Here is a 25519-nt window from a genome sequence, read left to right as displayed (position 1 = left end):
GAGGTTTCGTAGGAAAGGAAACTGAAGCTCTCTCTAGGTTGCGAAATGCCTAGGGGCCCCCTGCTCTTTTTAAAAGTTTCAATATCAGAGCTCACTCCAGAGCAACATATTTTATCCATGATAGGAAAAATGCTCCCCTCCTCCCCGCTTACATTCGGGAATGTTAAAGATACAGTGCTTTACCCATCAGTGCCCTTTACACCTGAGACAAGCCTTTTCACCACCCTAGGGTGCCCAGAGCAGGAGAGCCCACAGGCCACATCTCCCACTGAACCCCCCGGGTGTGAGGGGCTGGTTGAGGCAGCAGCCGTTCTTCCCTGCATCACAGAGCAGGTGAAGGACACGTGCCACGTCCAGTTCCCAGCAATGGAACCTGGGCTAGAACCCTGTTCTTTCCTTCTTTGTTTTTCAAGTGTTAGAATTTCATGCCAAGTCCTCTGACAAAGCTAACCACTTCAGACTGTTGGCGGTGGAGGTGAGAGAGATACACATCTAGAGAAGTATGTGTGTTAAATATTGTTTTAGCGACCTTCACTTTTTTGTATTCATGGTTTAAACTGTGGAGTTTGGTCCCCGGAAAGTAATAGCACAGCTTGGTTATCTCTCTGGAGTAGAGGAGCGAGCGATCCTTGGAGTCCGATGAGTGAGGAAAACGGTCTTTCTGACTGTGAGAAGCTCTCAGTCGAGGCGACCTGACTGGATCCTGAGATGTAGGCAGTTTCCTTCTGAGATTCTGGAAGAGTCCTATCCATCTGCTTCCCACTGACCCATCTTTGCTTTGCATGAATAACAGGCATTTGAAGGGACTCCTGAGAAAAAGCAAGTACTTTCGGTTTCCCCGAGCTCGTCTGGTACAGCTCGAGTCTGTTGCAGCTCAGAGGACCTTTGTGACAGAACACACCAGTATGTCCCTTCCATCCCAGCCCCGGCCCACCCTGCCCTCTTTTGCTGGCTCACATAGTAGTTGTAGGCAAGATCGCGATGGCCCTTAGCTTTTCTTCTCTGCAAGGCACCCTCCGAGAAAGCTGGTGCTGGGTCTGCAGCCCTGGGTTTCCACAGAAACGGCGGGGAGGTGGAGGAGGGGGTAGTGTTTGTGTCCTGGAGCGCACAGTGGAGCCCCGAAGCTGTAATGGCTACCCCTTGTGTAGAGTAGATGCTCAGTAAATATTTGTGGAATTTCTGAGGCAGGCAGCACCAGTGGGCCCACAGTGACCCTTATCCAGGACACAAGCTGTTGGAGATTTGGCACATTGGTCATTTGTTCTGGCAGCTAATGAAATATCTTTGCACCATGTGCTGTTGGTAACCCCAAGTGCAGGTTAACAGCAAATGATTGGGTTAATCATGAGAATAGCTAGTGATCACTTAAAAGCCAAGTCTTTTCCCAAGGGAGAAGGGAAGGAGGGGGAAGGTGGGAGGCAGGGGGCGGGGAAGGAGGATGAGAATCATATTAAATGGCAGGAGCTAAAGAACAAAGAACATGTTTTTTTTTTCCTCTTTCAAAGCCATGTGGGAGGCTTGCCTGAAAGACTTATAAAAACAAAACAAAAACTGACAACTAGAAGTTATATCATGTGTAGACAGGTGCATACACACACAGACACGCACCCAGCTAAGACATAGCACCACTGAAAAGTTTGGTATTTTTGAGTCTTTTGTTTGATGGTGCATAGGTATTTGTGCACAACTTTAACCAGAAAATATACATCGAGGCTGTTGTTTTCTTTTATATGTTCTGGGCTGTAGATATTCAACTCTGTAAATCAAGGCTTTCGATAAATGAAAAGACTATATGTTTGTGGAGTGTTTGTTTAAAATAACAACCCATGAAAAATTGTAATCCTAGGTTTGCAGAAAGGGACTATTTATTGCTAATTGCCTGCTCTGTCATGGGTATCCGTAATAAAATTCTCAGGGCATACTGGGCCTATTATTTTTAATAAAATAATTAGTTGAATAAACAGATTCCTGCAAATTTCCTGTCGAGTCCCTTTGTGTGAAATGGAGTTTCATAAGTTAGGACTTGACAACTTTCCTTATGAGCAGGATTTTGACATGGGGTTTATATTTGGGGACTCTGGGAAGACAAGGGGACTATTTTCGTTTCATAGACGAGAAATCTAGACTAAGGAAACCAAGGCGTTTAGTGTCCTCCTACTGCACATTTGGAAGAAGGTGGCTGCCAGTTCTGGACAGTCTGTCTTTCTGTTTGGATGAGTCGACATGGAACTATTCTGGAAAAAGTATGCGGCCTGAATGAAATTCCACACACAGGCAGGGGTCAGGGGGGTCACCCGGTTTAGCTGCCCACTGCCAGCTGACTCTGTCCAGGTCGTTTGTCCCTTCTTGGGCCTCAGTTTCCCTACTCGTGAGGTGGAAGTGGCCTTACAGCCTCCGAGTCACTCTTCCGCTCAGCAGTCTCCAGCGGGTGCATCTGCCCCCGCCAGATTGGCAGCTTTTCTGCAGGTAGGGATAGGGCTGCTTGTCGTCGGAGGCCTGCGGCCGCCCTGGCTCCCTCAGAGCAGCCTGTTGACTCAGAGCTTTCTGGAAGCTTTGTACCAAAAGAACTGTCTTTCCACCAGAATTGCCCAGGGAACGGTCGTGAGGATTCCTTGGAAAGCCCACGTGGTGTCAGCAAGCAGGCTGCTCTGTGCTGCTCCCGCCCGTCCAAGCTCCCAAGGCGACTGATTTACAGGGAGGGAGCAAGAGAGGGAAGAGAAGGTGGCTTGGTGGGCAGAGAGGACTGGCAGGTTCCCAGGGCCCAGCACCTCACTGGAAAAGTTAATGGGCCATCTCGGTGATGGGGACAGAGCTGGCCGGGCTGCCCTCCCTCCCCTCCTCCCATGGAATGCCGTGTTTATTTATGGGTCCCAGTTTCTCTGGGGAAATCACTTCGGCCAGAGCTGAGGGAAGCTGGTAAGATGTCTCCAAGAAATCTCCCTTGCCCCTCCCCCTCATTTTGGGGCGGGGTGGGGGGGGTAGCAGCAGGAGATGCTTTAAGAGAAGAGGAGGAAGTGAGCCTGCAGTTATGCGGGGGACATCTGAGTGGTCAGCCCGGATTATTAACACCCTCTCCTTCCCCGCTTTCCGGTTCTGAGCCTGGAAAGGGGGTGGGGACTCTGAGTGGGGGGAGACTTAAAAATGAAAGCAGCCAAACAAAAGCATCCGGATTTCCCCCCCCTTCCCCTGCGCCACCCTAGCAGACAACCCCAGAATGACACCGGGAGCAGGGGAGTGAGTCCTCTTAGGTTAGTGGGTGGTGTCAGCCACACTTGGCGGTTCAACCATCTGGCGTCTTTCTGTTCGAGGCTGTGATGGTGGCTTAGGGCCCACCTCACATTCAGCGCTCCTCGTCACTTCCTCCAAAGACTTGTGCTGGCACTCGGCTTCCCTGCCACCTCCCCCAGGAGGCCTTCCCTGAGTGGTCCCTGCTCCCAGCCCCTCTAGACCAGGGTTTCTCTATCTCGGTTCTATAGACATGTGGCGTCAGGTCATTCTTTGTCATGGGGAGCTGTCCTTTGCATCCTAGGATGTGTAGCAGCTTCCCTGGCCTCAGCCCACAGGATGCCGGTAGCACCACCCTCCAGTTGTGACAAGCAAAAATGCCCCCAGATGTTGCCAGAGTCCTCCTGGGGGCAAACTGTTCATCCGTCCCTCCCCCTCCTCTGAGAACCACCGGCTAAACCACATTCTCTGTTTTATCTTCTTCACAGCCCTCTTCATTCTGAAATAATCTTGCTTTTTCTCTCGATCCCAGCTCTAGAAGCACATTATATTTACAGAGAAGTTTTTTTTTTAAATCCCAATGCCTGGTCCCACCCCACATAATTAAATTCGAATCTCTGGAGTATGGGGACTCCTCTTTAAAGCTCCCCAGGTTCATCTTCTGGGCAGCCTGGGTTGACGATCATTACTCTCTCCCCAGGAGGGTAAACCGCCACCTGAGAAAGGAATGTGGCGGCTTTGGCCACAATCGTGTTGTCTGTACATAGAATGGTGCCTGGCACACAGTAGGACTCAGTACTGAGATTCAGTGAATGAATACATGCTCCAGAGAACCTATCATCACTGGTAGATTTTTTTTTTTTAGGGACTCTTTTCATTTTTATCATTTATTCATTCAACAAACATTCATTAAGTGCTTGCTTCGTGCCAGGTGTGGTGTTAAATGCTAGAGATGCAAAGTTAATTAAAACTGGACCCCCAGTCTCCTGGGAGGCAAATACAAATACAGAGAGGATTGCCCATGTAATGAGATCATTGCCAGACCGAAAGGTGAGCAGGAAACAGAACACAGAATAAATAGTTCCTAAAAAGACACTAGAAAGGAACCTAGAGTTCCCTAGTGAGGTGTTTTTTATTTACATTTTCACACTTGAACATCATCAGCTGAGCAAACCGAGGTGCTGGGAGGCCACGTAACTTCCTATAGGGGTCACCTGCCTATCTGGGACCCAGCCTGAATTCATATCCGGATCAACCCCTCTCGAAAGGCCATGTTCTCTCCAGCATATGATGCTGCGTCCAGAGCTAAGACTAGAACACAGGATCCTGGATGCCCTCGCATGCATGGCAGCTGCTTAGTGCCCTCGGCCTGCACACAGGATAAATCTCACTTCCTCCATTAACTGGCTGTAGATTCCATGTGTTCCCTGCTTCTGGAAGGTTCTTACTCCTGAAGCCCCCTCATTCTGTGCTCTTTCATTCTATGAAACCAAGAATCAGACTGTCTCAGTCTGGGTTCCCCAGAGGAAGGCCGCAAGACCAAAATTCAAGTGCAGGTCGTTTATTCGAGAAGTGACGGGAGCGCTGGTGGAGGAGCCGGGATGCGGCACTGGGCTGAGAAGGGGCAGGACATGGGGCGCTTTCAAGCACGTTCGCACGGCGGGCAGCTGGGGCTCAGCCCCACCGTGCACCTGCGCGCCAGGGAAGGCCGCGGCGCCCCTCGGCGTCCTCTCCCTGAGGGTCAAGACAGGTGTGGTACTTCCTCACCAGCTCCCATCAGCCACTGCTGTGGGCCGCGCCCGAGGGGCTGTAACTCCCCTGCTCTTCAGGCCTGCCACTCAAAGTGTGGCGGGCTCCCTGCTCCTTGGCTCAGCACTCGTGGCTCTTCGTCATGAGGAGCCAGCCTCTCTCTCTTGCCCTCACCTCCCCATTGAGTTCTCTGCTCTAGGATTTTCGAACTGCTCGCAGCTCTTGGAAAAGCTCCTTCTCTCTTTCTCTCATCCTTCTGTTCCTCTACCCATTCCAGTTTCTCTATCTCATTCTCAGAATAACTCCCCATCTTTTATGAGTCAGGGCAACATCACCTCCTCCAGGAAGCCATCTCTGACTGACACTCCAATTCTAGGTGCCCTTGGCTTCGGTCAGGTTCACTGTTCTTATGCTTCTGAGACTAGTCATCACACAAGATTGTCATCACCTCTTGTCTATAAGCGTTTGGGAAGTCACAGGTGCATGTGTCATTTTTCATTGGGCATTAAAGCTAAGCCTGGGTATGAAAGTTAGGCCTGAATTTGAAATGCAACTTAACCACTTCCTAATCGTGGGGCTTGGGTTGAACTTTAAACCTGTTTTCCATCTGTAGAAATGGGCACAGTAACACTTCCCTTAAAGGAATAATGTAAGCATTACAGAAAACTCATGAAAACCACCTAGAACAGTATGTACAGGTGTTGGATTTAGAGTCCCAGCAGGACATGGAGTAGTGAGGAGATTAACGAATGGACCATTCACAGAGGGTAGACAGGGTTCAGGGAAGCCAACAAGCCCTGGGGAATCCCAGAGCAAGCAACAGCTGGAGGTCCTACCTCCCCTAGGACAGAAGCAGTGTGGCCACTGGAACTCAGGAGAGGCGTAGCTGCAGCAGAGTGGCTGTCCCACATGAAAATAAGTAGTACAGACTAACGTTTACTGCATACCTGCTATGGCCAGGCACTGTTCTAAACGCGTTAACTCAGTTAAGTCGCATTCATGGAGTAAGTATTACTATTTGCCCCATCAGGTGAGTGGGGAAGCTGAAGCACAAAACGATGCATTTTTTATGGTCCCACAGTGGGGCTGGGACCTCACTGTCCTTTGACCCTCTGATCTCGTGCTGGTTCCTCCCACCGGTAGAACTCACCCGGAAGCGAGGGGGTGAGGTGAGGATGCCCGCTAAGCAGTCCACAGGCATCACGGAGCGGAGTGGAGGAGCGTGGAGAGCGGATCCGCCAGGCTAAGGCAGGCACAAGAGGCGGTTGGTGAGTGGGAGCTGCCTTTGCCGCCGCTGCTGCTATTATGGTTGTTGTTGGATCATCGAAGCTTGGGGCGCTGCTCGGCTCCCAGGCAGGCGCGGATATTTTCCAGTTGAATGAATGAACCACTGACCTATTAACTACAAATTATAGCAACATCACTTAAGCCCTAAATAGCATATTTATTGAATAATGTAATTGAAAATATCCCTTTAAGCTTCTGGTAATATAAGAAATGGTTCACTGCTAAGAGTTTTAATACTATTATATATTTGTTGAATTCTTTTTCGACATTTATTCAGGATTTCCAGACTGTATGGGAAGGAAGGCAAAACACCATTGTCAGCGGTATAGGCGGAAATAGAAAACTAGGGTTTTCCGTTCAGATTGAAATGTTAGGCACTTGGAAGTGGCCTTTGAATTTCGCTTGAGAGTTTAGCGCTTCTGCCTGAGACCACCCAACCTGGAAACCACAGGCAATGCCCTGCGCAGTAGGTACACCAAGGTCAGGAGAGTAATCTGGTACTGACACGCAGGGCTTAGAGCCGACCAGGGTGTGGGAGGCTGAGCTGGCCACGTGAGCCTTAGTAACAATGGCAGCCTTGTCCTGAGACGCCACATGGCTTTACTCATTCAGTTCCCCTAAGTACCTTCTAGAGCGGGTTCTATTATTAGCCCCATTTTGCAGATGAGAAAACCGAAGTATAGGGACATTAAGTAATTTGCTCAAGTAATTTGTCACCCAGGCGTGAGCGGAAGACCCCTAATTCAAGTCCAGAATCTGTCTCTAGATACCTTCACTCCGTCGGGTACTTAGTGTCTCTCTGTCGGGAGATGATAGAGTTGAGGCTTCAGCTTCAGCCCTCTTATTTTATAGATGAGGCTCAGAGAGATACCGCGACTTGTCCAAAGTCATCCAGCCCTTGAAAAGGTGAAGGGATTAAGAAGTACAAATCGCAAGTTACAAAATGGTCACAGGGGTGTGAAGTGCCGCATAGGAAATAAAAACAAACAAACAAACATAAAAGCCACCCAGCCTTGTTATCAGAAGAACTCAAATGGGTCTTAGTGACTGCGTCTGACCCTGAACCATCCTGTCACCTTGGGTGGGTCACTATTTTAGTTTCAGTATACTTACTCATCTGTAAAATGGGGTAATAATTATACCTTTAAATACTTTTAAGAGGCAAATGATCACTTCCACCCTGACTCCTCTTAGATACAAGAACCACATGTGATATAAGGGGAACGACTTGGGTAAACTGTAGAGGACTAGACAACAACAGAACTAACAAATAATAATAACCTATAAAAAGCACTGGCTGTGACCACAAAGCCATCTGTTAATCCACATAATTCATCGTTCATAATCCATGATTCTCGCCACACTCCTTCCAGATTCACAGCTGGGAATCAGTTACAAGGAGGGGTGTAACTTGCCAGGATACCGGTCAGTAGGTGAGTGACCTTATCAGGATTTGAACCTGACCAGTCTGGATTGGAGCTCCGTATCGGTAGCTATATTGTTAACAAAGATTGCCAATGTTGTTACAATGTTGCACTGGCATTTTCTGAAGAAATAGTGATAGACACAAAGCAAAGGAAAACCATTGCTTTAGAAAACCATCCACATTTTTATCTGTCATTTAAATGAAGACCTAAATGTAAGCCCTAGAATTCTTCCAGTGTGCAGCTTTGGAACTCACACTGCTGCAATGACACATGAAGACACCTGGCCTTAAAATCTCAATTTCCTCATCTGTAAAATGGGGGAAAGTAACACCTGCCTCGTTGGCTTCTTTTAAGGATTAATGGGATGATGTAGGGAGAATGCCTCATCCATCTTAGTTTTTTGGTTTACACCTTATAGCACCTCTATGATAGTTCTTATTATTCCTTTTTACAGATGACTAAACTGAAATTTATAGCCAAAAGCCCCCTTTACTTTACATCCTAGAAAATTAATACTCAGAGACAGGCAGCGACTTGCCCAAGGCCACAAAGTAGAGAAAATGGCATTGGGCTAGGACTCGGCCCTCTGATTCTAAACCCAAAACTCTCCAACATCTCTGCCTTTGAAACGAACTTCTGTTGAAGGAGGTGACTCTTGAAGATTAGATACAGATCATGGAGCTTTTAACACTATTCTTTGCCGCCAGATCTTCTGTGTGGACCACAGAATGTTCTTTCTAGTAAGGGGTTTAATGTGGAAAATCTGAAGATGGTTAACATGTTAAACACTCGTGTTAATAGATACTGGATTGGGGAGGGAAGGCCATTGACTTGTAATGTGAATGTCGCCACAGTCGTAGTAAATTCCAACCCATACCGATTGGTTCCCATTGGCCTGGCCCCACTGACATGTGTTCATTCATTTATTTCTCCACCACCCCAAGGGCTGGACAGGTACTGCTCTTACCCTCATCTTACAGATGAGGAAACTGAAGCATAGAAAGGTGCGGTGACTTGCCCAAGGTCACACCATAAGTAAACAACTGAGCTGAACTCAGAGCCTAGTCAGTAGGGCATCAGCCTCTCTGCTCTTAATCACTCTGCTCGCATAGGTCGGCTAGACCCAAGGAGGGTTACAGGCATCGGGTCACGGAAAGCATGTGTCCATTTCTGGTGGGCAGGTGGGGAGAAGATGAGAGACTCTGTTCACTTTCCCACGTTCCCACCTGGAAGATGCTCCTTTTGGATGCAGGGGCTTTCAGAGCATGGTGGATAAAATGACTTTCAAACACCTTCCTATGAAAGAAGTCCCAACTAGATCCCATCTCTCATACGACCCCTCTCTGACTTAAAGCGTGACCGTTTCTACTTAGAGTTATTTGAGGAAAGAAAGAAGCCATGGATTGAAAACAGGACTCAGTATATGCTGATCCGTGAGTAATAAGGATGATGATTAGCATTTATGCAGTGCTTACACTTTCCAACAGGCTGTCACACACAGTCATTATACCATCAGTTCCACAAGAGTTCTAGGTTGTCAGCACTTATAGAAGAGAAAGCTGAGATGGATTCGGGAAGCCTCAGTGATTTCCTTAGTCACACTACCGCTAGGTTGGGGTGGAGAGGGTAGACTTGTACGTAAGTCCAAATGCAAAGTTCTTGCTGATACTTGATGCCGGCTGAACAGCCGCACTCTGAATCTAGCCCTTAAGACTACATTCTTGAATCATGGGAGCACTTCCTTCTGCCTTTCGCCCTGAAAACAAGCTTTAAGAGCTATGGCAAATTCCTGGAAGTATCTACTGAGACTCGAAAGCTATTTAAGAAGCCAGTTTCTAGAACTGAGTCTTCACTGAAAAGATGGTTTTCATTTCCTGGGATCTGCCTGGCTCTGTTTTTACTAAGTTGGGTTGCTAAGGGCTTGACACTCATCGGCCATGTTAAGTTATATGCTTTTCCTTGTTGTGAAAAAGCATGTATCGATCCCCACCATCTATATGCCTGTGACTAATTTTTTTTTCTCTCTTCCATTTGTGAAACTTTTGCTTACAGCCTCCTTGGCATAATTGACACATTGGCTCAGGCCGCCAAGACTGCCAACTTGGAGCCTCAGATCAGTCAAATCAGTTATGACAGATGTGGTTATTTACAAGAAAATAGAAGTCACTATAATTAGACCTTCTAAAGAGTACATTTGGGTGGAGAACGAGAAAGCATAATCTCGCATGTCAGCCCTGAGCAGGTTCTTCTCTGCTCTGCGGAAGGTGTCGGGGTGTCTGACACCCTCCACAGACACTGCCCTTTATCAATTCTCACGACACAGCTATTGATAGATGGAAAGGCAAGGTGGTGGAAGGAGCATTAGATTCAGCACTAGAAGTGGTTTCGGTTCTGAGCTCAGTTCCTTGTCCTTAGCATCAGTTTCTTTTTTCAGTCATAAAATGGGGTTAAGTAAGAAACCTACCTCATCATCGGGCTGTGAAAATTAAATGTGATAAAATAAGACAGGTGCCTAGCATGGTGGCTGACGTAAGGTGCCGTGCGTACAGCACCGAGTGGTGGATGCCCTGCCTTTCTTGAGCATAACACAATCTCCTTGACCCTCACTTCTCTGCTTCAGAAAATACAGACGATATGCATCTTAGACAATGGAGGCGAGAGCTGGAGAAAATGAGACGTATGAAAGGGCTTCATAACCATTTGTCGTTGTTTCGTGCCTCCATCTCCCTATTATTATTTTTAATATCCATAGTTACCACATATTGCGCGAGTGGCGGGCCAGGTGCTATAGCAAGCTGGATTGGCTTCTCCATTAAGTACAATAGGAACAGTGAGTGCCCAGGGCTCACGACTTTAGGACCCCAGAAAATGTTTAATTTTAATTTCTCTTAAAATTGGAAGAAAAAATGAATATAATAATAGTGAGTATAAAATCAAATATAAAAATAATAATGCTAACCATCATGATGAATTCAGCCTAGATTATATTCATCTTTATAGCAATTATAACTGTAAACCCTAATTTTAAATTTTTTTGCATTTGGGGTTTTTTTTAAAATGCAGAACGGGACTGGCGAAGGCAAAAGGGCCTCGGACTCACAGAAGTTATAATGCAGGAGCCTGACAAGGGTGACCTTGGTGGTTCTCAGGAAGACTTTTTTAATTCTCATTTCACAGAGAAGGAAACTGAAACTCTGGTAGGTTAAGAAACTTTTCCAGAGCCACATGGCTAGTAAGAGACTGTATTAGTCAAGCTGGACTAAGAGCTGTAACTGCCCCCGCATTTTAATAGCTTAAGCCCTTAGGGTTTACTTCCTGCTCACGCGATTCAGGGTGTGTGTTTGGCAGGCGGCCTTCCACACGGTGATTCAGGGACCCGGGCTCTCTCCTTCTTGTGGCTTTGTTTCCCTCTAGTCCTGGGCGCTCTCTCCATTCAGTTGGTAGATGGAGCAAGAGAGAGAACCATAAGTGGGAGGGTTTTAGGGGCGAGGCCTGGAGTTGGCCCACATCTCTTCTATTCATGTTCCATTGACCAGAATGTAGTCACATGACCACTCTTAACTGCAAGGAAGGCTGGGAAATGTAGTCCAGCTGCAACGCTGGGAGGAAAAGGGGAGCTCTCTCAATCCCTGACACGGTGACAGCGTCGGATGCCAGACGGAGTCTTTGGTACACAGAGTCCATCTCTTCCCACTATTCTTAGCTGCTTCTCGTCACTTTTAACTTGCACAAAACCCCTTCGTGGGCTCTATTTTCCCGCCAGACTTGCCTACTCGCCTTCCGCAGCACCAGACCGTTGCCTGGGCACTAGGAAGAGAGATGCGTTGGGAGCTCCTCCCCACCCTCGAATCGCTCTCAGGCTGGTTTGGGAAGGCTGCAGCCGGTGGTTAGGCTCTCTGTGCTCCGGGCCCACCAGGGGCATCAGAGCATGTGCCGAAGCCGGTTACTACCTCCTCAGGGTGAGACTGGGGCTGCACAGGGGGTCTCAGAGCGGGAGGAAACAGATTTGAGCTGGAGTCTTCATTGGACCATGAGCCTGGGGCGAGGTATGAGCAGTAAGAGGGTGGTGCCGGATAACCTTGCAGCACTAGAATGCCACAAGCCTGGTATCACAGGTCATTTACCAAAAGTGAATCATGTGGCCTGCCCCTAGGTGTGTGGCCTTTGGGCATCTATGATCTCAAAGGACAAAGCTGCTGGAACCAGCTGGAGGCTAGATACTTTGTGGACACTTTCCGTAACCATCAGGCAGGCCCGGTGATCCTGGTGACATGCCAGTAGCACCGGTGTTGGTGGGCACCCAGCTTCTCCAGAATCAGGCCAGAGCTGTTACGAGACCTCCTAAATTGAATTGAAATATCCCCTCCTCCAGGAAGCCCTCAGAGGTCTCACTTCTTCAGAACTCAGGGCACTTATTGTCATTCCACCCAAAGGTCCTGTATTACATCATAACATCCCTCTTGGTCTCCTCTCTTTATCTGCTCTTGGCCTCAGAGGCAAGGAGGCCAAGCCCACGCCTAGAGCCAAGTAGTCAAGGACACTCCCTGAGCACTTTGTAAGTGTCACAGATTAAACAGCATTTAGTCAATTCTGACATTTAATCCAGATTCACACCCGGGTCTCGTTTTTCGTAAGGAGAGATGGCACTCAGGCACCATCCTAATTTCTTTTCATCTGCTGATGAGAAGAGCAAGTCACTCAAAATGTCCGTGGTCATACCGCAGTCTCCGTAAGGTGAATGTATTCACAGTCGATCCCGGTGCCTGTTTCAGAAACAACACAGCTTCCATCAGACCTGGTCACGTCCCCTGGCCACCATTTGCCCGCTGACTGACACTGGGCATGTTCCCTCATTTCTCACTGCCTATTTCCTTATCTGTCAAGTCGGGCTCTGACGGTGCAAGCTGGCGGGGCGGCTCTGAGGTTTACACGAGAATCTACCAGACGGCACTTGGCACGCACTCTCTCCTCTCATCCCTGTTAGTCTCTCGCGCAGGCGCAAAACCTCACTCAAAAATGTGTCTTGGCATCTAGGACACTCCCTGGGAGGGATTTGTTTTTGTTTTAATGCCGAGGACGTTTGCATGAAAACAGGATCTTCGTTGCTTAGGAATTGATCAACTCCTGCTGCTGCTTTTCCCCAGCTGAAGTGCCAGTCCCATATTTGTCACAGGCAAGCCAGTAACGGTAGGGACGGCGGGACCTCCTCAGATGCAGGACCGTGGCCGCTCAGGGAGGATTACAGAGGCCACGGAATCCAAAGAGGATCAGAAATTGTCCTAGGTTGAAGAGAGCTGGCAGGTAGAGGGTGCCCCTGGCGGAAGAACCGCTTCCATGAGTGAAGATTTTCCGTGGGTCTGCTTTGTTCTAGATGCTCAGGGAAGAAGAGGCAAGATGTTTAAGACATGGCCTCCACCTGCTACTGATAAAAAGTAAGAATGAAGGCTGCAGGAGTGAGTGGCGGGGATGAGTGCTTACAGCAGAGAGGCTGGGAGTGAGGAGCTGGACAGTCGCGGGTCGGGTCCTGCCACTTACCTACGGGGTAAGCATTGGACATGCTACTTCACTGCTCTGCACCCCCGTTTCCTCACCTTCAAAATAACACCCATCTCTCAGGGTCGCTATGAGGATTAAATGAGATGCTGTATGTTAAGTGGTTGGCATGCAGTCAGCACTCAGTAAAGCCAAACTGTTATTATTAACATTAATAGCAATTCATAATAAGACCAGATGCTCTCCATCCTAAGGAAGGGATGTCCAAGTAGCCACCGAAGGCTATTTAGAGGAAAAACTTGAACTTGATTTGACATAGCTGTGTCCACAGCAGAAAGTTCTTGAGGAGGTTTTAGAGACATGGTTCGAAAGCTTGAAGTGAACTCGCCCATGTGAACTTAGAGGGCAGTTTCCAGGTCTCTTGCTCTCTAGGCCACCCGCACGCTGGTGGCCCCAGCCTGGCCCCACAGGCGTTGACATAGAAAGGACAGAGATGAGAAGAGCCCAGAGTTGTAAACTGGCCAGGTCCTTCCTTTTGCCTCCGAGCTTGGCTTTCAGAAGGCAGTGGGGTATTCGTGTCCAAATGCCCGTGAGAGGCCGGGCACTTCTCTCTTTCTGTGTCCTTAATATATGCTGCTCAGAGCTGAAAGCCTGCAGAGCATACCTGCGCAAACGAGCCCAGCTCCCTTGCCTTGGCTTGCCTGTTCTCCTGGGCTTTCCCTCCCATCTGCCTATCTAAAGGCGTCCATAAATCCAGCTTTCTGAGCCCTCAGGGCCTGGCAAGGCCGCCATGGACCTCAGTCACATCACGATGGAAACAATTGAAAACCACTTGGCAAAAAAAGGGGTGACCTAATGTTTTAGAGCAAGAATACATTTTTTTTTTTTTCTCACCATTCTTTTTCAAGCCCTGAGGGAAAGCCGGCTGCTCTCCAAGCTCTGTCAGGCCGGTACCCCAGGGCTCCTCACTCTCTCTATCCTGTCTCAGATCACCCCGCGGGGGGAGGCCAGGCTGCCAGGCTGCCAGGCCTGTGTTGGCCTCTCTTAGGCCTCAGAGGCGCAGATTGGGCCTTACCTTCCCGACTTGCCATAGGCGAGGCTATGGCCACAGGGACCTGTGGGGAGGCCCATATATGGAGCCTGGGGAATGTGGCTCTGGCAGGTGGCCTGGAAAAAATGGCCGTGTTCTGAGGGCGAACAACGCCGGATTATAAATAGCACGGCCTCCCTCCCATCCCAGCTTGCTGTGTCTGTCACTGGAGAGTTGACGGTTTAAATTCAAGAGGACAGAATAGGACAAGTGGGTGGGGATGGGGAGACAAAAGGGAGGTGCCCATGGTGCAGTGGGTTCAGCTGCCATCTTGAGATTGATAAAGAGAATCGTCACCAGACAGCGAGGCTGAGAGGGGGACACGTTTGGGGTTGCAGAGTGACTACTGATTTCATGCATTTTTATAAGCCAAATAAGTATTGAGGGAATACAAAAGGAAGCTCTAACTCCAGGACATGGTTTTAGAGGAGCTTTAGAGCCATTAACATATAACAATAATAATCTAATAATCGGCTGCCTCAGAATATAAAAGGTTTCTCTCTGGTTCCGAAAGGTCAGCTGTTCTGGCTTCCGAATCAGAACGCAGCCAGGTGCCCGCAAAGGCTCACCCCTGGAGCCTCTCTCGGAGGGTTTCTCAATGGGTTTTTGTGTCTCCCTGACACAGAGGAAGCAGGGTACTCACTCTTTCTCTACAAACCTCTGCACGTTTTGCTCACCACGTGGAGGGTGATGAATTCAGATGTAAGAAAAATAAAGACGTGTGCAGAGCCCTGGCTGTGGAAAGCCACGCAGATGTTCTGGGTAACAGTGTTAGGTGGGAAATGTTCCAGCGAATTCTGAATTCCGAAGGAGGGGTGGGCTGGTTCTGCAGGAACCTGAAGTCCGTGTTTGTGTCCTTGGCTCCGCTGCGTGCTCCGGGGGACCAGGGGCCAGGCCTTGCGGTTTGCTGCCCAGCCCTCCGTGGCTGGGGACTTTATGGTGGGAACCGGAGACACAGGTGCCCAGGAGCACGTCGAGGGCGGGGACCCCTCCGTGGGTGTCAGTGCCTCCTTTCTTACCAGGCAGAGAACTGGCAGTGGTTGTTTGTGTCCTTTGTTTTAGCACTTTGAGTCCATGGCAATGATTTGGAAATGGGTCAATTGATTGGCTTCTCCTCCCTACCTTTAAGATTCTCATTTCCTGTGTCCTTTGAAGTGACATTTGAAATCAAGCATGTAAAAAAAAAAAAAATTAAGGAGTTGCAGGCAAATTTTTGTACCTTTTGGACACTCCTATTTCAAAGCAGCTCCACTCCTACCTGTTTTAGATGTTAGTTTGCATTTTTAAAAAATGCCATGCCTTAAAAAGTTTGAAAACAATAGGATAACACACTCCTTCATTTTAGTGATAAGTAAATGAAAAAGAGGGAAGGGAATTTTCCCAAGGTCAAACCCCAAAGTCAGGACCTCTGCTTCAGTAGCTGCTGGCCCTTGTTTTAAGAAGGGAAATCCCAGAGGGTTGGGACTGGGAGGGACCATAGAGAGCATCTTATCAACCTCCTTCCTTCGGAATCCAAGGCTGGGGAAAGTGATAGGATTTGTCCAAGGGACAGTCAGTGACAGACCTGGGACTTGAAGCCATCTCAGGTGCTCTTAAGAGACATGATGTGCCAGAAATAACCCAAAATGGTGGGATTGAATCCAGTCGAGACAGCTTCCCAGAAGAAGTGACACTGAGCTGAGATGAAAAAGATGACAGGAGGACAAGAAAGTGACAAAGGGCAGGGAGAGCATCGAAGCAGAGAAACCACAGGTGTGCTTGGTCATCTCACTCCCCCTGGGAAACAGGCTCGGAACAAACAGCAGTTCCCGTGGGAATACTGTTCCCATCTGTCTCTGTGTTGACTCCTCACCTAGGGGAGGTGGAAGGTGAGTGGCATCGCCACCTGCCAGCGGTGATGGCATCACCGCCTCCAGCAGACCTGGAGCCCAGCTTACCATGAACGGAGCCTGCTCCTGGGAGAGGCGTTTCTGCCAGAGCAGGATGCACGCTGGAAGGCTGGCTGCAGCGGGACTTGAATACATAATAGGCCTCGTCTGATGTGAGCTGTGACAAAGTCCAGACTGCCTTTTCTAGACAGGAAAGGACACTGCAGGGACGGCGGGGTTCTTTCTCAGAGAAACTCCCTGTGGCTCCTTGGAGAGAATATTAGTCTGTCTCTCAGGGTGTGTACTTTCCGTGAGTACAGAGTGTGCCCTGGTTTGGGCCCCAGATCTTGTGTCTAGCCCTGGGGTGTAGAATTCATTTCTTTATCAAGGCTAAAAGAAGACTTGGGTAAAGATCTCAGGCAATGTGGACATGGATCGTTGTCACCCAGATACACTTTAAAAACAAATATGCATTCTTCACAAAATAACATCTGAGGAGAAGATTCCTGTTCTTATACTCTGCTCTCTGGGACATGTGAAAGCCAGCATCTGTTCATGCTGCAGAGGCCAGCTCATGTAATCATGAGTTCATCGTATTCTTCAGCTCTGTGAATCCAGCAGGACTGAGGCTGAACCCGGGACAGCCGGGAGAATGTGCGCAGGGCTTTGCTAATTCTGCCGTTGAGCAGGGACCTATCAGTCACTCCTGTTTTCTCATCTGCATTGGCAGGGGGACTCCTACATGAAATGTCATATTCTGCCTTCATGACAGTCATAGTCTTCGTTCTGTCGTGCCAACCTGGGCCCTGCTGGAATGTGAAGGTGCCAGCTTCACGCTTCAACTGTCTCCACGCTAGCATTTCTCAAAGTGTGTTCTGAGAAGCGGGAGTCTTGCAAGATGCTCTATCACAAAGGGGTTCCGTTGTCACCTTAGTTTGGGAAATGCTACACACTGGTTCATCCTGCGTATTAGGTCTCTGTTCTGATATCAACACCTCTGAGAGGTCTTCCCATACCTCTATCCTCTTACCTGCTCTGTTCTTGAGAGTGCTTTTACATCCCAATTTTTATGTGTATCTGTTTACCTTTGTATTGTCTATCTCACACCAACGGTGCACCACACACTAGTGGCCTTGTCTGTTTTGTTCAGTACTGTATTCCTTGTGCCAAGAACACTGCCTGGTTCAATAAAATAATGTGTTACATGAACTCATGAACCAGTTAACTTATCTTCAAACCCTCAGGACTCCTCCATATATAATTCTACTTAATTTTGCTTAGCTTAGTATTTTTTCAGACTTGTTCGCCCTTTTCCTTAAATGCCCAGCTCAACTAGTCATGTAGGCCCAGGTCAAATTGACCTTGGGAGGCCAGGCCGACCACCCTGCTGAGACCTGCTCTATGTCATCACCAGGTTTCATTTCCTTCATACCACTAATCACCAGCGAAAAGTGGCTTGTTCCTTAATTCCTCGTGCATTCATTCTGTCAACAAAAGGTCGCTGCCACCAGTCTGATGCCAACAGGAGTCCCCAGTTGGGTTCGGCACAAGGAGAAACTTTATTTAGGAAAACACTTTGCAAAATGGGGAAACACAGGTTGGGGTGGGAACCAAAGGGCACTCCCTGGAGCCAAAGCAACGGAGGCTGGCTTATATAAAGTGCCTGATTGGTCCTGGTCCCTGATTGGTCCATTTTTATGCAAATGAGGAATCCAAATTTGCACACTTGATTGGTCCAAATAGCACTGTCCTGATTAATTGGAATTGCGCATCTAGCTGTGCAGTTCTGATTGGACGAGGCAGGTCTCAGCCCATTGGTTGAAATACGGTTCAAGAGACCCCTTTATAAGGTTCAGCTCAGAAGGCAGAAACACTGTGCAAGAGTTTTGGCAGCTCAGTCTGCAGCTTTTCACTGATATGCAGTGTGCTTGAGAGGCCTCTGTAAACAATGGCTGCTATACACTGATTATGAATTTGGACCCTGTTAAACATGAGTTTATTTTGGCAGATGTATTCCTTCTCAGGGTTCACAGCTCGGCTCCTCTGATCTGAGCTTTATGAAGGCTGGGATGACATTATCTGCCCTGTTCATCACTGATTCTCCCAGTACTTAGAATAGCTCCTGATAAGTCCTCAGTAACGATTTGCTGCATGAATAGTCCTCTTTTCTGACTAACCCCCATCAACAGCCCATAGAAATTAAATTCCACCAAACACGCTCTGGGAAATGCTGTTTTCTGTCAACCCATGCAACAAGTTGCCAGCCATTATAGAACAGTGGCTGCTCCATTCTTCCATAAAACCCACAAGATCCAGAAGGGACTTTAGACAGCACCTAGCCCACAGCTCTTGTTTTTGGAGGGAGAAATAGACGTTCGATGGGTACCAATTCAGGACTGGTCCCCCAGGACTCCTCTATTAGTTTCCTTTTGCTGCTGTAACAAATTCCCATAAATTTAGGGGCTTACAACAACACACATTTGTTATCTGACAGTTCTGGAAGTCAGGAGTCTGAAATGGGTCTCCTTGGGCTAAAGTCAAGGCATCGGCAGAGTTGTTCATTCTGGACACTCGCTGTAGGAGAGAATCTATTTCCTGGTCTTTTCCAGCTTCTAGAAACTCCCTGTATTCCTTGGTTCATGGCTCCTTCCTCTGTCTTCAAAGCCAGCAATGTCCAGTTGCATCTTTCTCAAGCCGCATCACTCTGACTCTGACCTCCTGCCTCCCGTTTTCACTTGTAAGGACTTCTTTGGTTACATTGGGCTCATCCAGATAAACCAAGATAATCTGCCCATCTCAGCATCCTTACCGTAATCACATCTGCAAAGCTCCTTTGGTCACGTAAGGCAATATCTTCACAGGTAGTGGGGATTAGGGCATGGTCATCTGTGGAAGCGGTGTTATTCCGCCTGCCACACCTTCTATCACACCATCTGCCTCTGGGTCACCTCGAGGAAACGCACGTTCCCCCGACCCGTGTGCCCCAGCACTTTCTGCATCTCTCAGTCATAGTACTTGTTGCATTACTTTATGGCTCATTCAGTGTCTGGCTGCCTAGCTAGGCCATGATTTCCTCTGAGGCAAGGCCTGGTCTTCTCTGTGCTCAAACGTTAGAACATTCCTAGCACTTAGTAAGTACGCAGGAAGTGCTGGTTGTCTCGGCCGAGGTAGATGTTCTTCGTCTCCATTTTATCATACCCCGTCCCCACTCCTGTTTAGTGAACTGAAGGGGCCACCCCCCCACCCCCCAGATCCTGGAACTCAAGCTCTGCTGTGGCATTGGCCCCACAGAAGTCAAGAGAGACCCTGGCCACTTCATATTTTAGTCTTCTGGCATGTTAAAATATGAAAAAACATTAAAATTGATTACAAAGATTGTAGATCTGTAAAATATTTAAATTAACAAGTTAACTCTTTTGATATCTAAATACTGTACAATAGACTCATGCTACATGCTAGCTTATCACAAGGTTTATATTTAAAATACATTATTCAGGATATTCTACAGTTGTCATAGTCCCAAATTCAGACTACCACATACAGTGTGTCTTATACAGACTGGGTCAAAAGTTTAAATTTATGCCCTTTCATCAAAGAGAGATCTGGTCCAAGCCTTTCTATTCACACCCAAGGCCTCTGGCCCTTATGAGAGGCCTTGCATAGAATAAAGGCCAAAGAGAAAGCATCTAGGATGCAGTTTAATGCTCAGGATCAGACCGTGGGCAAGTTACATCCCTCATCCAAACTCCTGTGTACTCCCCATCGGCGGGGCGGGGTGGGGTGAGGGGAGCGGACCCCTCAGAGTTCATGACCTCTAAGTTCTGTTTCCACCAACATCTTATTATCTAGAAGGAGCCATGGTAGATGCTGCCACCTGGTTTCTGATTCTAATGTAACCACGATGACAGTTTTGCTCCTGGCCTGAGCCAGTAAGTGACTGCATCGCTGACTTTCTTTTTCCAGACATCCTAGCAGGTTCTTTCTGCTGTCCCCAGCCCTTCCTAGCCTCACAGAGTCCTAGAGCACTGGGCACCTTGCAGGTGACCTAGTCCAGCCTACTCATCTGAGGTCCGCAGAGAGGAAACTACCTTCCCCGTGTCCCCAAGTCAGGACTCAAACCCCAGGTCTCTCAGCTGCCCACCCCCTAATATTTCTGCTACACCATCTCAGACTGGAAGACGTAGGTTGGCTTCTTACTCTGCAGTGAGTGCAGATTGAAAAAGCATGGGAAGTCTGATTTTGAAGCGGCTTTGGTAGCTTTAGGAAAGAAAACAGGACCCCCACCCCCAAACATAAACAATTGAAAACAGTTCTTATGTTCATGTGCTTTGTGCTTTTCTGTATCTGTGCTCTATTTTACAATAAAAAATACATTAGAAAAGTCACAAATAAACAAAACTGAATAGATGGGATTTCAGGTCAAGTCAGCCAAGAACCCTTTATTCTTTTCCTGCTTTTTTGGGCCACTCCCTTCGCAAAGCTTCCTCCAGCCCTCCTGCCCACCGCAGCCCTGCCACACCCTCCAGCATCTATGACCTGGGCTGGTCCGTCCAGTTATTCCCTGGCTCATGCATCCATTAGGTAGTTATAGTGGTCCTCCTGTATTTAGTTCATCATGTACATACAGCGTGATATAGTAAAAATGACATAGACCCAGGTGTGCCAACTGAGACCTGGGCTCAAGGCTGTACTTACGTACTCTCTTAACCTCTCTGGGACTCAGATCCCACACTTGCAAGGTAAGAGGCCTGTCCTAAATTAGGCTTGCAAACCCAAATGCATACAGAGGTCAGGCAGATGAAAGGAATGAGGGAGGCTCGTCCGGGGTAAGTAATAGGGAGTAGTGGCGACTTTGGCAAATTAGAAAGCGTATGCCTAGTGTAAAAGGAACATTTGCCACTGAGCTCAGGCTGACTGTTCCCATGCAGTAATGTGGATTCAGTGATGCCAGAGATCCCAGATCCCCTTTTTATTTTTTCAAGAACAGTAAGAAATCTTGATTTTTATGAGACATTTTCAAAATGTTTTAAGTATTGTGTAGGTCAAAGAAAATGTGTCTGAGGGCCAAATCCAGCTTCGGCCAGCTGTTAGCAAGCCCTGGGCAAGAGACTCAGTAGATTATATTCTGGCTTCCCCACTCCGGTAGGTGATCATGCACACATGTGCCTCACTTCCTTTGTGCCTGGATATGTGTTTCTCCCACTGCAGTCAAAGCGTCTGTTGTTCCTGGAGGATAGTAGGTGCTCAGTTAGTGATAGCTATAAAGGACAAGATCCACCTGTGCCCCACCCCAGGGCTAGCACAGGCCGGGTATGCAAGGTCGTATCTAATAAGCAGGAACCACGATTGTTGATGATACTGTGGAATCACTAATGAAGTACATTGCAAGAAGCCCATGATTTCTGGCAAAATAGGTGAAGTATTTGGTAAAGAGGTTGATTCCCCTGAAACATCCGAGGCCCTTGGTCTGTAACTTATCCTTCTTTCTTATGCAGGTAAGAGAGATGGGGTCCTACTGGACTGTGCCATTTATCAAAGACCACACTGCACCCTTTGGGACTAAATTAATTTTTTCCTCCAAGTCACCATTTCTCTGCCACCTTTTCTTTATTTCCTCCTGCTCACCAGGAGGAGCTAACAGACAAGGACACAAGACAGGGCCAGGACTTGGGCTCTGAGCAGAAAAGAAGCTGTGAGGGTGATCCACCTTCTGCAGCTGAAGGGAGTACAAAGAAACACTTGAGCCCAATGGCATCGGTCTCTTTTCTTCACTGGAAGGAAAATGGGCCATTATTCTCACCCTGCCCCATTCCCACCAGCCCTCCACTTAACCTGCAAGCAAGAGAGGCCCCGGTTTCTAGAAGGTTTCTCTGCTGGACACTCTAACAACATATTAGCATATTTTGCATTAAAAAGGACTTGGAAATGAATTAAATGATTGGCACGGTGTTTCAGAAGGGTTTTCCCAACCACTAGTAATTGTGTGGTTTTGAAACTCACCATTCCTGCCTGAAGTGCCCTGGGCCTGGCAGCCAGCTTAATCAGGAGCCGTCGTACCAGGCGGGGCATATTTTAAGGCTCATGATACCCAGCGATTGCCTGAACAGTACCTGGAGACTTGCTAAAGAGAACCTTGTCCTAGTTTTTGAGCAGAGCTGGCAGTTCATTTTCCTTCCTTACAGAGCTGAGATTTATGCCAATTAGAAAACCTCTTTTTCTGAGAGGGCCTGGGTCGGCCCTGCAACAGTCTGCTGAGGCACCAGGCGGTGTAGACAGGATCCAAATTTTGTTATCCAGCGAATGGAAGTGAAGCTTGGATGATGGGTGCTAGGTGGGTCACTTATGGCACTGCTCTGGCCAAGAGGGCTGCATGCTGGGGTGGGGGGTGGGGGAGAAAGTGTGGTAGAAGCTTCCGGAACAACCTTGGGGAAATGCTTCCAGACCAACCTCACTTTTCAGGTGAGGGAGGTGGAACCCAGGAATACTGTTACTTGCCCAGGGTCACAAGCCATTTTTATGCTTCAGCTTTGTTATTTTTACCAGTCTGTAGAGAAGAAAAATGAACCAGGAGATCAGGGTGGGGGTTGGGTCAGGTTCCTCGGGGGAGATTAGGAAATCCGAGCTGGAGGAATTTAGAAAACGATAAGCCATAGGAGAACCTTAGGCTATTCAGAATAATAAAAACGCCTTATTGATTATTACAATAATAATAATGATGATGGTAATAATTGCTAACATTTCAGGTGCTTTCTCTGTACCAAGCACTGTGCCAGGTGCTATGCCCGTATCCCCTCACTTAATCCTCACAGCAACTCTGAAACGAATTAGTACGAACATAGCCCTGTTTTACAGATGAGAAAACTGAGGAAGAGATTAAGTAACTGGCCCAAGGTTACCCAGATCTGACTTCAGAATCTGAGTCTTTAGAAGGGAAAAAGAGAAATGATCAAGAAATGGTAGGATCTGGCCAACAGCCCCCCTAGAAAGTATTAAGAACAGAGACAAGATGAGGGAGAAAATAGCTGGAATACAGGAGGGCACCAGAGGCACCTAGAAGGTTCTGGTCCAGAGCAGAGCGAGGCGCAGTGGACATGGGGCAAAGGGACCTCTGTGAACCGGACACCCACGTCTGTGGGAAGAGCAGCTTTGACCTAAGGGCAGAAGCATAAACCTGGGGCTCAGGAAAGGAATGAAATAAAACGCCTTGTTTTTTTTAAGGACTGGAGGGAGAGGGAGAGGGAGGGAATTAAGGAGAAGGAAGCGAAAGAGATGGAGAGAGAGAGATGATGGAGAGAGATGGAGAGAGATGGAGAGAGATGGGGAGAGAGAGTGAGGAGATGCACGCACATCTCTCTCGAGAGTGACTGTAATGGAGGATGTATCCTTAAACACTCAGCCTGGGTCATCACGTGGAATAAAGGTGAGAAGCCTGATCAGGAGAGAAGCCAAATCCTGGGATGACAGGGGAAGCCATGACCCGTGCCCGTTTCCACCAGTGGCAACTAAAAGAATCTCAGGAGGTGCCATCCTGTGGCACATTTTGTTGGACTAGAGAGCCCTCGTGCTCAGGTGAGATAACTGTGGGGCATGGACAGTAGCCGATGTCCTGAAGCAGCCCCAGGGGACACGGGCTGGGGTCTATTGCAGGATAAAAGAAAGGAGGCTGCCTTGAATGGGGGGCGAGTGGTTCATCGCATCTCAGGTAGTCCCCCTTCATAGGGTTGATGGATGGTCTATGTGAATGGGCTCCTGGCAGGTGAATTACAGGTTCTTCTCATTGAGAATATAAACCACGTACAATGCGTTTGGGCTCTACCAGGGTCTCGGCTGCCTTTTATGTTACACACAGTCTCCAGGAGATGGCAGATAATTCATTTATCCTACAAATTGAGGATATTGATCTTTTTTTCAACAGTCATTTAAACAGTGCATTTCAGCAAAAAGTTAGAAAACATTTACTTAACTCTGAGCCAGTGATTGAATAGACTATTACACAACTGTCTGAATGGTGGTTATGAGAACTATGTAATAATAATAAGGGTAGATGCATACATGGGACATTCGGTAAAACAGGAACATATGAAGTGTATATGTAGTAGAATAACAATTCGTAAGGAATCCAGAAATGCCCAGAGTCAGAGGGGTTCAGTAATTTGGCCAAAGTCACACAGCTGGTAAGTGGCAGAGCCAGGGTTCAACCCAGACAGGGTGCATCCTCTTAATCACAGCCACCCTGCTCTGTCGAGGGCATCTCATGATACATTTTAAATCCAAATCTGCAAATCCAAAATAATCTGTTCGAATCTGCAAAATTTGCATGTAAACAAGTCTCCTTAACTGTTAGTCTCATCAGAGAGCCTCGCGCCCTTGGTACAGTGGTGAGTGTTGGTGATGGACTACGACAGCGTCTCTACCTTTCGAAACTTATTTAATGTGCTTATATTCCCTTTATAAGGATATGCACATATATATTCATATAAATTGGAGAGAAAATAAGAATGGGAACAATATGAAAACTCTTCCCACCTCATTCTAGGAGCTGGGCAAGAAAGTCTCTCGCCTTGAGCACTGTTGGGGACTCTTAGTCCTTGTGGGCTGTTATAGTAAAAATAGGATAGACCCGGTGGTTTATAAACAACGGAAATGTATTCCTCACAGTACTGATCAGGGCCCTCTTCCTGTGTCCTCACATGGTGGAAGGGGACGAGGGAGCTCTCTGGGGTCTCTCTCATAAGGGCGCTGATCCCATTCACAAGGACTTCACCTTCATGACCTAGTCATCTCCCAAAGGCTTCACCTCTTAATAGTATTATACTGGGCATTAGTTAACATATAAATTTAGGAGGGACACAAACATTCAGCATAGCAGGGACCAAACATAAAAGATAGGCTCTACCTTCAAGTGCTAAGGTACTTAGAGGTGGAGACCAAATATATCAGCAAAGTCATGTGACAAAAATTGCAAAGCAGTAGCTCCAGGAACTGAGGACTCTGAATTTTAAGAGTGCCAAAAGGATCCAAAATAAATGACCCCAGATGGAATCCATCCTGACAGGTTTTCTGCATATGCAAGGTAAGTTTGTAGTGGCATTTTGAAGTAGCAGTGACCCCAGATTGGCGAAAGGAATGGCATGGACAGATTGTGAAGGGAACTCTGTTGGTGATGAGGAAGTGGGTTTGTTTCCCTAGACGGGGAGAATCTGAATACACCACACCGAGAGACTTCATCGCGTTAAATTATGAGTATGAATGAACATGCAGAGGAAACTAACTGGTACCCGACCTCTCTTTGATCTTAGTTATTAAACAGGTTGTCCTACTGCTCTCTCAGCATCCTTCAGGTGCCCACTCTCCTTTCTAAAACAAGAACCAGTTAAGTG

The 25519-nt window shown here is 47.7% G+C and overlaps 1 protein-coding gene and 1 long non-coding RNA gene across 3 annotated transcripts in view; one reads left to right on the top strand and one right to left on the bottom strand.

Annotated features, from left to right (window-relative positions):
• The window catches only part of ZHX2 (zinc fingers and homeoboxes 2), a 136704-nt gene that overhangs the window by 14394 nt on the left and 96791 nt on the right, over window positions 1-25519 (top strand). The window lies entirely within an intron of this gene.
• On the bottom strand, window positions 4339-11373 carry LOC120595546 (uncharacterized). The gene is made up of 3 exons (XR_005650899.1): window positions 11012-11373; window positions 7032-7158; window positions 4339-6376 (listed from the first exon to the last, which is right to left on the bottom strand). It is a non-coding gene; the product is annotated as an uncharacterized LOC120595546 (long non-coding RNA).

Source organism: Pteropus medius, unplaced genomic scaffold, assembly GCF_902729225.1.
Source record: "Pteropus medius unplaced genomic scaffold, Ma_sr-lr_union100, whole genome shotgun sequence".
Lineage (NCBI taxonomy): Eukaryota > Metazoa > Chordata > Mammalia > Chiroptera > Pteropodidae > Pteropus > Pteropus medius.
The sequence above is the reverse complement of the archived record's forward strand: the minus strand, read 5'-3'. Positions and strand labels throughout refer to the sequence as shown.